General features: G+C 35.6%; 1 pseudogene across 1 annotated transcript; it reads right to left on the bottom strand.

Annotated features, from left to right (window-relative positions):
- Positions 1 to 6,559: 6,559 nt before the first annotated feature.
- LOC306845558 (phospholipid hydroperoxide glutathione peroxidase-like) lies at positions 6,560 to 14,947 on the bottom strand (annotated as a pseudogene). Its single transcript, XR_013786000.1, has 7 exons — positions 14,887 to 14,947; positions 11,890 to 11,984; positions 10,788 to 10,932; positions 8,361 to 8,512; positions 7,621 to 7,645; positions 7,456 to 7,515; positions 6,560 to 6,872 (listed from the first exon to the last, which is right to left on the bottom strand). The product of XR_013786000.1 is annotated as a phospholipid hydroperoxide glutathione peroxidase-like (transcript).
- Positions 14,948 to 15,498: the final 551 nt, after the last annotated feature.

The raw sequence follows: 15,498 nt of genomic DNA, 5'->3' as shown, positions 1-15,498 counted from the left end.
ATTGTGATGAAGAACAGAATTCCCTTTACATGTTGGCTGTAGATCTAGTTCCTGTAGGGTTTATTAACGGGCCTCACATGATTTCTTTCTTCAGAAATCCAGCTATATAATTAACTCACAACACTGCTGAGCAACTGACTAAACTGCATTCCTTCTTAAAAACAACCCCTGATGCCGGGAATGGAAGCCAACCTTTAATTCAACCTTCACATCTTTGTAGGACAGAAGCTCAAGATCTCACAATAACCTTCACCTGACTTGGCATGCTGTAAGTGAACTAAACTCATCTGGCCCATACGGTTGTTCCTGCGTTTCCTAACCGTGTGGAGCGGATCTGGACGGACCTCTGTGGTACAGGTACGAGCATGTCTGAGCACTGAGAGACTGACACACATAGCTCAGGTTACCTGTTGAGTCTCGACTACAGCCATCAGCCTCTACTCTCAAAACAAACTGCACACAACACACCATTCGCTTCAGTTGAACTCCTTTAGATCTCACCACCCAAAAACTGCTCACAGGTCTGTTCTGAAGGCAAAAAACAAGATGCTAAAAATCATATCATCATGCATATTTATAATAGCAGAATAAAGATTATAACACTTGAAACCTTTCTGTATATATAGGTATTTATAATGTGTTTCGGTGCATTATATCTTTACATGAATAATAACCAGTTAAAATGCATTATGATGACTCCTTGTTGCATTTGGTTGCTTGTTGTGTTTTAATGCATTATACTTAAAGGTGTGATAAAAAGCATTATAATGCATCATTATCATGCATTAACTGTGGTTACAATTATTCATGAGCTCATGCAATGCACAAAAATGTGCATCAAATTAATGCATTAAATATATTTTTATAATGTATAATATATAAAGGCTTGAAGTGAAGCGTTAGACTTGTAAATCAGCTTTTAAAGGGAGGAAAAATGTAGCAATATTCATAACCATCAGTGTTTGATTTTACGTTCAAAAAACAAGCTGTATTTTGGTCACTAGAAAAAACAGTTAAAAACCACTAATCTACAATATGCCTTGCAAGATTCAGTGCAACATTGTCAACCAGACAACTATTAAGAACAAGAGCAAGATCTTCTGAATCCTGGAACAGTTCAGCAACACATATTAGATGTGCTTCCTCCCATAATGCATCCCAAAACGCCCGTTTCCTTCCTGCGATTGCCTGATATGCTTCTACGGGGATTTAAATGCATTTATTCGTCCAAATCTGACTGTGATCTCGGACAGAATGACGTGAGGCCAGCTGTATTTTTCAGGATAAGATCTGATATGAGACTGAGAGCAGGTTTAACGTGGGCGGATCGGTGAGGATGGATCAGAGCGTCGGGTCTAATGTTACTCCAAACCACCAGCAGCAAACACACGAGAACACGCACTACTTCATCTGTCTGTGCTGCAAACACACACTGCTCACAGTACAGAAACAAATGGGATCACATTTCGAATATATAATCACTCACTTGGGAGCATTTCTTCTTAAGAGGAATGAAATTAAATGGAGAGCTAATGAAAGCTATCGCTGAAGGCTACTGTTTCTCCAGGGAAAACCACACATCTTCCTCCTCTAGATTTGCTTCTCAGATGTTTCTGCTTAGAAAAAGACCTCCGTAATCTTGTTTATGTCTCCTTTTGGATTTCAGATTTGCCAGAACCCAGAGGACTTTATTTATAACTGCATTGCTAATATGTTGAACTTTCAAAGCTCAGGAGACATAAATGAGTTTTTAATTCAAATCTCAAGTACAAACTTTCAGATGTTTCTCCTAAACACCCAGATCTTTTGGTCTGGGGAAAATCTGAAGAGAAATGCTCGAGTTCAGATAGAGATCTCTTTCGATTGCATGTTTTCCCATGGGAAAGAAAAATCAGTCATGAATGAGATCTATTTTTCTGTATCTGTCTCGATGATTTCTTAGAGACAGCAAATGCTAAAGTCTCCTGCTTCTCAGATGTTTCTCCTGAGAAAAAAGACATCAGTAATCTCATTTATGTCTCCATTAGTGTTTCATATTTGCCAGATTATCAGATCAGAGGATTTTATTTATAATTGCATGGCTGCATTGCACTTTCAGAGCTCAGGAGATTTTAGTGCAGGAGCTTTTATTTTAGTTCAAGTGTCAAGTACAAGCTTTCAGATGTTTCTCCTAAACACCCAGATCATTTGATTTACTCTGATGAGAAATGCTTGAGTTCAGAGTGAATTTTTCCCCCCTATATATCTGTCTTGCTTATTTCTCAGAGACAGAGATCAAATGGAAACAATTGCTGAAGTCTCCTGCTTCTCAGATGTTTCTTGTGAGAAAAGACCTCATTAATCTCATTTATTTCTCCTCTAGCGTTTCAGACCTTCCAGATTATCCACCCAGAGGATTTTATCTCAAACTGCATTGCTCATGCGCTGCACTTTCATAGATCAGGAGACATAAATGAGCTTTTAAATCATGTTTCTCCTAAACACCAAGATTATTTGGTCTAGGAAAAATCTGATGAGAAACGCTTGAGTTCAAATTGAGAAAAAAATGTCTTCAAAGACAGCAAAGAGGTCAAATGGAAACAATCGCTTTAGTCTTCATGCTTCTCAGACGTTCCTCTTGAGAAAAAGACCCCAGTAAAAGCCCTTACATTTTACATTAATTTTAATTTTGGAGACCTTTAATTAGAGTTTCATTTAAGGACAAATGCTCAGATGTTTCTCCTACCCAGATATTCTGGTCTGGGATAAATCAGATGAGAAATGTTTGATCTCTTTTGATCGCAGATTTTCCCATTAGAAAGAAAAAAGAGATTTAATTTGAAATCTATCTCCATGTTGACAGCAAAGAGGTCAAATGGAGACCAAATGCTGAAGTCCCTGCTTCTCAGATGTTTCTGCTGAGAAAAACACCCCAGTAATTCAAGCTGGATCTCTTTTGATTTCAGATTTTCCCGTTGGACAGAAAAATCAACAACAAATGAGATCTGTTTGTTTAAATCCATCTCATTTATTTCTCAGAGACAGCAAAGAGGTCAGATGGAGAAAAAAGGCTGCATTCTGCTTTTCAGAGGTTTTATTATTATTATTATTATTGAGAGAACATCCTCACACGAGTCTCCTCTAGTATTTCAGAAGAGATCTCAACAATGTCTCAGATTTGCCAAGACACTGAAGTCTGCAATGAAAAGTCAGAGATCTCAACGATTTCTCACTAAATAATCAGAACTGCTCTCCATATGCACTTTACAGCTCTGTTCTCTAACTGCATTTTTATTTCTCCAATAGAATTTAGCAGAAACATAAAGTAAAGTCGTGACGTATTGTCAAGTATGGTGACCCATACTCGAAATTGGTGCTCTGCGTTTAACCCATCCAAGTGCACACACACAGCAGTGAGTAGTGAACAAATGCACACACACACACACACACACACACACACACACACCGTGAACACACACCCGGAGCAGTGGGCAGCATTTATGCTGCGGCGCCCGGGGAGCAGTTGGGGGTTCGGTGCCTTGCTCAAGGGCACCTCAGTCGTGGTATTGAGGGTGGAGAGAGCGCTGGACATTCACTCCCCCCACCAACAATCCCTGCCGGCCGGGGACTCGAACCCGCAACCTTTCGATTACGAGTCCAATTCTCTAACCATTAGGCCACAAAACATCTGATACAATGTTCAAATTTAAAGGAAGCATAACCAAGACCTCCATTAAGCCTCATCTTCTTCTCATCAGAGCTGCAGCAGGAATATCAAACTATAAAGCTCCCTTTATACTGTGTCAGCTCTACAGTAATAATGAACATCAACAGACAGAAGAGGTGGCACATGCTCTGAATCCGTGATGAACGGGAACGCTGAGTGCGGAAAACCGCGGCTAAAAAACAGCATTAGCAGCCGAGCACCGAGCAACTAAAATCATGCCCACAGGACCTGAAAGAGACCCCTGTCTGTGTATTCTCAACAGGATATTCTACAGGAACAGCTGTCAACACAAGGAAACACTTTCCACCTCAGCGAGACGCTTCAGAGTATTGACTTTGAGTTTGCATTTGAAGGACACACTCGGACTAACATTCACATGATGTTAACACACACACCGAGTCCTGCTGCATCAATACATAACCATCTGTACAAATGTATAATATTTTATAAAATAATATTTAATATTAACGAGGAGCAAATCTGAATCTTTTATCATGAAGTCCATCTACATTAAAATTAACAGAAGAATAATAAACTGAATGGTTATAGTAATGTGGCATAGCACAGAAATGCACAATTCATGCTATTTAAATGGTTCTTATAAGAATATCATGGTAATACTATGGTATATATATAAATAATATGGCGATACTATATCTGTATATAGATTATTTATACATATTCAATATTATGTCTCTCTTGCCTATAGTGCACATATGTTCATTGTTTAGTTTTATGTATTGTATACATATGACAAAAAATAAATTATATATATAAATTGCAATGCTGTAGGAGCATAGCATGGAAAGACATAATTTTACCATGCCATATGGCAGTCAGTACATTAGTATATTATAATATATATGGCATGATAAAATATCAGAATCGGAATGAGCATTTGTCTTTCCAGACCAAGACAGAAAATAAAATAAATGATTTTTTATATTTTGAATTTTATATTGTTTTTATAGGCTGTACATATATGTAATTATATACACACACACACACACACACACACACACACATATATATATATATATTCATGTCTTGTAGTACTTTGAAGATTGCCACGGTAAATAATACCATGGTGTTGGGTAAAATACATAGATTTATATCCATTTACGCACAAAAATATATATATAAACCAACTCTTATGTCGCTTTAAAAAATTTACTATAGCAGTACTGTGATTCAATGATGAGATCTGATGGCAAAACCATGGTATTTTAATATACTAATGTACTGACTGCCATATGGCATGGTAAAATTATGTCTTCCCATGCTATGCTCCTACAGCATTGCAATTTATATGAACATAAACAATATAAACATTATACCACTTAGAATAAAAATAGAGCATGCATACCATGGTACTGTTTGATTACCATATTCATAAGCCTGGCAGTGTCAGGTAATTCCAACATGACTGTATTATAAAAATAATAATTTTAAGCCTAGTATATTTGTGAGGAAATGCATGCATATGCATTGAATCGACGTGTAAGAGAAGCATGAATGTAAAAGATCCTCCGCATACCGAGATCTGCAGCATCCATCACCGCGTCCGCGTCCTCCGCCGCGCATCCTCCGGCCGCGGCTCCCTCCATCGGATCCGGATCAAGCGAGCCGCGGAGCGTCAACGCGAATCAGAGCAAGGAAACACGGAGCGCGCGACATGATCTGGGTCCACTGTGCGGTGCGGCGCGTGTGCTAGCCTGTGCGCGCTCCCGATCCGAGCAGCAGTGACGTCACCCGAGTATCGCCTTTCACAATGACGTCAGCCACGGAGGAATTTACATATGCTGGCATAAACGCATTTCATTTAAATATAATTCTATTAATTTTGATTACGTTTAAAGCACTATAAAATCCTCAAATTTTCCAGTAAATTAAATATTAAGATGACAAATAAACCCTTAAAATAAAAATAGGAAAACACCGCAGTTTCTATATGGGAAAATATCGCTCTCTACCGAGTGACCCTCGAAGTACAATACACTTGAAAAACCACACACACACACACACACACACACACACAGGACGCTTATTCAAGGTGACTATCAAGACACTTAAGAGGGTCAGAAAATTTATAAACATTTTTGTTAATAAAATACAGCTGAAATTAAAATTTAAGATGAAAAATGTAAATTTATTTCAGTTGGTTATCAAAGCAACATTAATCATTTTTGTTATTAAAATTACTAACTGGAAATAAAATAAAAAATAAATCAATCAATTAAACAGTAATACTTAAAAGACAAAAGCATAAAAAAATCAAAACCGAAAGTATTAAAAAAAATATTTAATAAAAACTATTATCATAAATTATACTAACATAACTAGGAAAAATGGCAATTATTTGCCATCAGCCACTCAAATCATTTTTAATGTAAAATGCATGTTATGTCAAGTCTTGTGCATTACAGCTATTTTTGTATTTAATGCTGATTTTTAGCATTCATGATTCCACTTGATTAATGTAAATACATTTCAATTGATTTATTAAGTTATTTCAGGGTTTCCCAAAATGTAATTTGCAAGGGAGGTAATGAATAATTTATCAAATAATAAAAATATAAAATTAAATAATTTTATTAACTACAATAAAACATTTACTGAAAAAATAATAAATAAAATTAAAAACAACAACTGGACTTTAACTACTACATCTGACTAATAGTGCTGTTATGAATTATTGATGTGGATTGGGTCACATTTCAACATTTATATGACGGTCAAAAAGCAGCGCAATTGACCTGCACTCCCATATATGACATGATTTCATCTGAAAATTCTGAATCTCTAAACATCACTCAGTAAAGGAAAACATTCACACACAGGAAGTTCTGACACTACTCTTTAATCATTAAAGCCGTTCATTAGAAAAGCTTCTTCAGATACATGAGTGTGATTTCAGTGCAGTTCAGCTCCTCTCTGCTCACCCGGCTGGACATCGCAGGGTTTTCCCAGAGAATATGCACGCCGGAGGACATCAGGCCGTCCCCACCTGAGCACAGGCTTGAGGAACGGCCGTCACAGATCTGGGCTTCACCCCGCAACGTCCAGCCATCGACCAGAGAGGAGACGGAGAGCTACAAACACATGGGACGGAGATCGGGTTCCATCCAAATGGCTACAGGTACTTGGGAAGATCCTTTTCAATAACCTGATGGGACAAAAAACATTATAATTTTTTTATAAAATTAATAAAATAAATGTAATTATTTAATTTTTTATAAATATAAAAATATATATATTTATATACAATTTAAAACAAACAAATAAATTTTATAAAATCAATTGTTGATTTTTTTTTTAAATGTACAAAATTAGTCAGTGTAAAATTGAAAACAAATACAAAAAATACAATTAAATTATAAATACAAACATTTTATGCCTTTCTAAAATATTAAACTATGCAAATATTGTATATAATTTTAGAATTTTATGTAAGTTAATACATTTAATAAATTCATATGTTATGCATATTATAATTGTTATAAATCCATAATTTAAAACAAAAACAAATAAATGTAATAAAATAAATGCAATTATACATAAATATTTTTTTAAATAAAATTTAAAATATACATTAAATACATTTAAACAAATACACAATTTTTCTCCGAGTCTATATATTAAAGGACTATTTATTCACCCTTATGGGGTCTAACCTATATGACTTTGAATGACATTAGGGTGATTAAATGACGTCATTTTTGGGGTGAAATTATTTTTTATTGACTTACGATTGGATCCTTCGATGGTTCGTACCTCTTCACAACCTGACCTTCTCTGTCAATGAGGAACTACAATAAAAACAACAGTTATGAGGTCACAATATTACAGCAGAGAATCAGAGAAATATCATCTATTAACACACTATTATTGAAAAAAAAAAAAAACAATGTTACCTTAGTGAAATTCCACTTGATGTTGCTGTGGAAAGAAAAACAGTTTCATGCCAAATGATCAGTGCATTACAGAATACTTTCATCAAATTCAAAATAAATATATATTTTTTTAAATCAGAATCAGAATCAGAATGAGCTTTATTGGCCAGGTATGTTTACACATACGAGGAATTTGTTGTAGTGACAGAAGCTCCACAGTGCAACAGAAAGACAGCAACAGGACAGGACACGGGTAATAAAACAAAATAACAAGAAATAGCCAATAACCAATGTACAAAGCAGCTAAAAAAAAAAAAACACAATATATAATATATAATATGGGCGACTATGTATGTACAGGTCAAGTATGTGCAAATTAGAAATGAGGAAAATAAAAATAAAATAAGTGAGTGTGGTGAATGGATAATGTATTAGTTGTGTGTTCCACGTTTATTTATTGAGTGTTCATGAGATGGATTGCCTGAGGGAAGAAACTGTTCCTGTGTCTGGTCGTTCTGGTGCTCAGAGCTCTGTAGCGTCGACCAGACGGTAGCAGTTCAAAGAGGGAGTGTGCTGGATGTGAGGGGTCCAGAGTGATTTTACCAGCCTTTTTGCTCACTCTGGATAAGTACAGTTCTTGGAGAGTGGGGAGGGTTGTACCAATGATTCGCTCAGCAGTCCGGACTACCCTCCGTAGTCTTCTGAGGTCAGAAAAACCTTATACTCAGAGAAATAAGAATAAACAAACCAGTCAGACTCACTTTCCCTGAGTGCCTCTGCCTTTGGGCTGCTCCTTCATCCATTTCCAGAGCGGATGAGCTCCGTCGCCGTTCACATCGATCTTACTGAAGAGGTCAAACTCTGCCTTGTAGCCTTTGGCAAACTCCTTGATCTCCGCCTCTGTTCCAGGCTCCTGTAGAACACACAACACCTCGCTGGATCACAAAACTGAACCCTTCATCTGATGAGTCTTAAAGCTGAAGAACATGAGCATATGACCACTGTAAGTCTGTGACGATCAAGATCAAGAGGCTATAAATGGTTAATAACATGCAGCGAAGATCAGAGTCATTCACAGTTCCGTATGCAAATATTGTGATGACATCATCGCCGCTGGTTACATTGTGATAAGCTGAACATTCTGTGGGAGACTTCCTTTGAACTTAAATCAGAATGTTTGAAGAACACTGTAATATTAAGAACTATAACAGCACACAGTGTTTTGCAGATTCATGTCTTAAGCAAAATACATTTTTGGGGAAAAAAGCTGCGTGTGATGGAGCAATGTGTCTGAAAACTAAAACTATTTAAAAACATTTTTGGTAATTGAAATAAAGCTGAAATAAAATTAAATGAATACACATATACATAAACACACATATTAAATAAATAAACACACACACATACATACATGCATACATACATGACCAAACTTCAACTAAATGAATACCAAAAACGGTTATCTTGCCAACTAAAAAAAAAAATAAAAATAAAAAATTGAAACACTAAAATTATTCATTGGAAATAAAAACAAACAAAAATAAACCTACAAATAATATTAAACCCCCCAAAACCCATTTAAATTGACAAAAGCACATATTAAATTGACTAAAAAAACTAAAATTGAAATGAAGACTGATAATGCAAATAAATGAATCTTGTATCTCTTGTTGCCAGATTAAATCTCACCCAACACCACAAAATAATCCACTTACAGCTTCACTCGTGTGACCTGCTTACAGTCATGACAGCGAACGCTCTTACAGTCTGGTACATTTAATCAAAGAACAAATGTTCAGGACTGAAAGTGTTTTAATTCACGATATAATGCCACAGTCTACCTTCTTCTGCAGGAATGTGTGCACTGCATAGAATGCTTATTTTCTGTATGCATGGAATACAGTATCCCATAATTCAACATGCTTGAATTGACCGTCCTTTTTCAGTGACAAATGAACCTGAAGCGATGTTAAAGATTTCAATATTTACTGTTTCTTCAATTTTCACACAAAACTGGAACAAATTGCAAAAATAAAATCACTTCTGAGATGCAAACTGAACACCAGTCACTGGATTAAACGTAATCAGGTCATGAGGAGTCACTATATCATACAATACCACTGTTTAAAATACTGCATAGCGTACTATTTAGTACACAGAATAAAGTACAGTGCCTTGCTAAAGTATACCCCTTCATTTTTTTTCATGTTTTGTTATGTTGCTGCCTTATGTTAACTGCTTTAAATTAGTTATTTTCTACATCAGTCTACTCTCCATACAACATATTGACAAAGCAAAACCAGAATTCTCACAACTTTATAAATTAATTACAAATAAAAAAACTGAAATAAGTACATTGCATAAGTATTCATACCCTTAAATATTTAGTTGAAGCACCTTCACCTTTAGTCTTTTTTGTTTGATGCGACAAGCTTTGCTCATCAGCATTTGGCAATTATCTGCTATTCTTCTCCTCACCTCTTCACCTCTCAAGCTCTGTCAGGTTGGATGGGGGCAGACGCAACTTTTCAGGTTTCTCCAGAAATATTTGATTGGGTTTAATCCCAGGCTGTGGCTCGGCCACTCAAGGGCATTCACAGAGTTGTGTATAAGCCACTCTTGCTGTGTGTTTAGGTCCATTGTCCTGCTGGAAGGTGAACCTTCTACTTTGTCCTTCTGTAGATTTCTCCAATCTCCACATATGATCATGGAGCTCAACTAGAGTGACCATCAGGTTCTTCGTCACCACACTATTCAAAGCCCTTCTCCATCAATTGCTCAGTTTGGCCAGGAGGCCGACTCGAGGAAGAGTCCTGGTTGTTTCAAACTTCTTCCATTAAGGGTAACAGAGACTACATGCTTCTGTGACCCTGCAATGACTACAAGCAGTATGAATGCTCCTGAGCTAAATTCCAACTGTCCCAGATAAGGGTATGAGTACTTATGCAATGGAATCATTTAAATTTAGTATTTTTAATAAATTTGCAAAGATGTTAAAAACCTTTTTTTTTTGCTTTACCATTATAGTGTATGGAGTGTAGATTGATGTGGAAAAAAGTAATTTAAAGCAGTTTAACATAAGGCAGCAAGATAAAACGTGAATAAAATGAAGGGGTATGAATACTTTCGCAAGGCACTGTATATAATGTATAATGCATTACAAACTGGCATTCCATTCCCGTACATACCTGCTTTCCAAACTGGTTGCAGGGGAAGCCCAGGATGCGTAAACCTTTCTCAGCGTACGTGGCGTGCATTGCCGCTAACTGAGTGTAGTTTACGGGAGTCTTAACTCATTTAGAGGCTATGTTAGTGATGATGCACACATAACCCCTGAAACACACACAAACACACTTCAGACACCACGACCCAGATTCACAGAGCAAGATTACACTCGGCCAAAGACTAAAAATAACTGCATGCACAATGAAGAATGAGCATTAGGAGTATAATGTGGGAGAGGACAGCTGTTAAAGGAATGGTTCAGCCAAAAATGAAAATCGGATGAAAATGTGCTCATCCTCAGGCCATCCAAGATGTAGAGGACTTTGTTTCTTCATCAGATTTGGAGAAATGTAGCATTGCATCACTGTCTCAGCAATGGATGCTCTGCAGTGAATGGGTGTCCAAACAGCTGATAAAAACATCAACAAATACATCAAGATGTTTTTTTTTTACTTAAATACAAATCCATAATCCACAATAAAGCTTCCTCCAGTGAAAAAGTCCATCTCATGTTGTCTCTTACATCAAAATCCAGCTACATATTTGTTTAAAGCTGTTTTGGGTTGTAAACGGTGCTTGATCTGTTCAGATTTCTCTCCTGATTCAGACCAGACCACTTTCACTGGAGGAAGCGTTATTATGGATCATGGACTCATATTTTAGTTAAAAACGTTTTAATGATGGATTTGTTTCATCTTTTTTCTTCTCCAGATGTTAACTGATGGACTGGAGTGGTGTGGATTATTGTGATGTTTTTATCAGCTGTTTGGACTCTCATTCTGACGGCACCCATTCACTGCAGAGCATCCATTGCTGAGCAAGTGATGGAATGCTAAATGTTTTCAAATCTGATCAGAAATCACTCATCTACATCTTGGATGGCCTGAGTTTAAGTACATTTGCAGCAGATTTTCAAGAAACAGAAGTCTTTTTTTAATATTTAAACAAACAAGTTAGTTTAGTAGGTTTGTTCAGATCACTAACCCCAAAATATGAGCATTGATATAGTAATAAAGGTGCTTGAGCAAACTAAATCAAAGTTTCTGAATGTACTCATCTGTTCACCTGTATTTCTCAAGAGCCACTACATATCCATCGATGTCTCTGGCCATGAACTCGTATATGGATTTGGCCTTCAGCCAGTTGTTGGGTTGGGCACACTGTGATAAACAGAGAGAGGTGATGAGTGTCTGCTAATCTCATCAAATTAATACTGAGCACCAGAACAATGATAAACAATCATGTGCTATAAATCAATTACGCAGCTTCATCATATGACAGCATAAGTGATTAAATCTCCTATTAAAAGTCATCTTTGCCCTCTGATTCAGTCCTCAGATTTTTTGCTTACATATGCAACACAAGTTATGCAAAAGACAAGAAACTAAATATTACTTTACATAGGGGATTTATAAAAAAGCTCAGCATTAAAATTGACAATTTATATAGTGTAGAGCTCCTAAACAAAGCAGATTTCCTTGTATCTGTGGGATTGTGTACAGAAAACACGGTCATCACATGGGATTCATCACACTTACTGGAAACACCCCACAGAACTGAGACTAGTCAGAACTAGCCAGATTTAAGAGTAATCCATTACAAGCTTACCTGAGAGTTAAGACTATATGTGACCCTGGAGCACAAAACCAGTCATAAGTGTACATTTCTCAAAACTGAGATTTATGCATCATCTGAAAGCTGAATATATAATCTTTCCATTGATGTATGGTTTGTTATGAAAGGACAATATTTGTCTGAGATACAACTATTTGAAAATCTGGAATCTGAGGATGCAAAAAAATCTAAATATTGAGAAAATCACCTTTAAAGTTGTTCAAATGAAGTTCTTAGCAATGCCTATTACTAATCAGAAATGAAATTTTAATATATTTATGGTAGGAAATTCACAAAATATCTTCATGGAACATGATCTTTACTTAATATCCTAATGATTTTTGGCGTAAAAGAAAAATCAATCATTTTGATCCATACAATGTATTTTTGGCTATTGCTATAAATATACCCCAGCGACTTAAGACTGCTTTTGTGCTCAGGATCACATATGACAGTCCAGTCATGGTTTTTATATGTGTGAAATTAACAATTATACAAAAAAGGACAAAAATATAGATATATAGAGATCATGCAGTGTGGGTTTATTTATTAGTTTGAAGTTTTTAGTTTGTTTAATACCTCTGTGCGATTGTGTGACTTTATAATAGTCAACATAATTCATTTATTTCAATAAACACATAGCAAATTTATCTGGAGTGATTTTTATGTTGCATACTAATATTAAGATATCAAATCATATTAATGCATCTGCAGCACCCTACAATAAACCCTTATAAACAAAGAAGTGCTGTATTTTAGGAAACATGCAGTGAGATTTAATAAAACCTTATAGAATACGACTGATAATACCACATAGTGAATTAATAATCGATAACTCTTAATAAAATCAACATTATCACTGGTTAGTCTTAACAATAAACCCACAGCGTAACTGATGACTATTAATAATAAACCCTTTATCACTACATTATCATTGATTATTCTTGATTTTTCTCCATGTGATTGATTTTGAACGCTAAACCCAAAACAGGCCTAAAACATCTGTCTGTACGTTAACTTTAACGAGTAGGCCTGCCATGATCACAACTTTTTGCTGTGCGATATATTGCCCCAGAAATAATTGCGATTAGCGATATTATTGTCATTTTAAAGAACATTTTATGCCACTGAATTTATAATCAAAATGTAACAGCATAAAAATTCATGAAGGCCTACACACTTCCAAATGACAACAAACTTTAGATTTTTAAGAATATTTAGATCATGGAAATTAGGTATCAAAATATTAGATACCTTAAAAAACCTGAATAAATAGTAAATAAACATTTAACACCAAGTGCAAAGTAACAAGTAAAAAAGGAAAATGCACAAAGAACAGAGATTTTTCCCTGACCTTCTTTTCTCTGTAAATTAAGGGTGCACACTATTGCTGAAAAACACCATCCCTACATTAGCAGAGATGTCTATATGCACAAAGGCACAGATGCCTAAACAAGACAATATTTGTCTATGTCTATGGAGGGAATATTTTTCTCAAGGCCACGAGTGTAATGCATAAACAAACCTATGTGACCATAACAACCCGGGATTATCAGGGATTCATTCATATTTTATTTTGAATTAAGAAGCTATTATATTACTTATAGAAATTATCACATAATTAAATTATTATATTGACCATAGGCGTGAATGTAACCAGCATTCAAATGATCACAAATAGGCTAAATGTTACATAAAGTAGGCCTACATAAAATAATATAGACCTACAAGAAAAAAATGTTATCCATCCCACAGTCTTGCTAGCTGTGTGTGTCCATTAACTGATCATCTTTTTCCATATTATTTGTATATTATTATTATTACTAGCCTATTATTATATTCGTTTTTCCCCTTCATTTCCATGTCTTTACATAACTTTCTGACCAGTTTATTGTAAGTGCTCGACATAAAGCTTTGATTATGCTGACTGGAATTTATAGCCTATTGGAAATGCAGTTTAAAGGTTGAATTTAACATATATATTTTATTTTCTTGCTACGAATGAATAATTATTAATATTATAGCCTAACTGCCTAGTGTTTCGTTGAGGTATTAATCATTCATGTAGTTTCATTTGTAAATGAAAACACATGCTCATTTATCATCACGCACTGGCATAAACAGCCTACAATCATAAAGTATTGGCATAATTGTCCGGCGTTTGCAATAGCAAATAGCATAATTATACAGAACGGTAATTAGGTAAAGCTACAATACACGAATTGAAAGGGGAAATAATAGAATATTATATATGAAATAAATATAAAAATATAGCCCTGACAAGTTAATATAACCTAATAATAATAATATACAAATATTAAATGAAATGTTTAATGTTAATAAAAATGTTTGATAAAAATTAGGCTGTATTGATGTGCGCATGCCCAGTAGCGCCATACGTATCCCTTCTAGCCTCTACCCAGGTAAAGGTGTTGTCTGGTATCTTACCATGGCTCTAGCTCTTCCTCTCCAGCTCTCCAATCAACAGCGCGCGCTGAAACAACCCCATAAAGCTGCGCACAAAGCCACGCCCACCTAAGGAAAGATACGCCTTTTCGGTCAGCCTCAGCCAATCAGAGACAGAGCTCAGTGCTCGCTGAAACAATCACATAGTGCTGCGACTCAAAGCCCCGCCCACCTACGGGAAAGACACGTAGGCAATATGCATCATATTTCCATATGAAGCCAAAACAAAATATCAAAATGTTATATCATTATGAAATCCCCAAGATGTTCCTTACCCAAATCAGAAGAAATGTTGAAGATATTGTAATTAAAGGGGAAGAATTTGTGGATTTTCTAATGTGGGACAGCTCATGCTCAAATCTGGGACACTATGTTTTGGGTTACAAATAGTCAAAATTATTACTAAGTAAACTTTACATTCATGGTTAAATGTGCATGTTTGCTTAATTTAGTAGGCCTACAGTGTGTTTGCTGTCTTCATAAGTCTAAAAAACTAGTAACATGTACAGTGTTCATATATGGAATGTTAAAAACAATTGTATAACACAGAAATCTTAAAAATGGCAGATTTCTGGCAGCAACAATAATAATAAC

This window comes from Barbus barbus (assembly GCF_936440315.1).
Source record: "Barbus barbus genome assembly, chromosome: 26".
Lineage (NCBI taxonomy): Eukaryota > Metazoa > Chordata > Actinopteri > Cypriniformes > Cyprinidae > Barbus > Barbus barbus.
The sequence above is the reverse complement of the archived record's forward strand: the minus strand, read 5'-3'. Positions and strand labels throughout refer to the sequence as shown.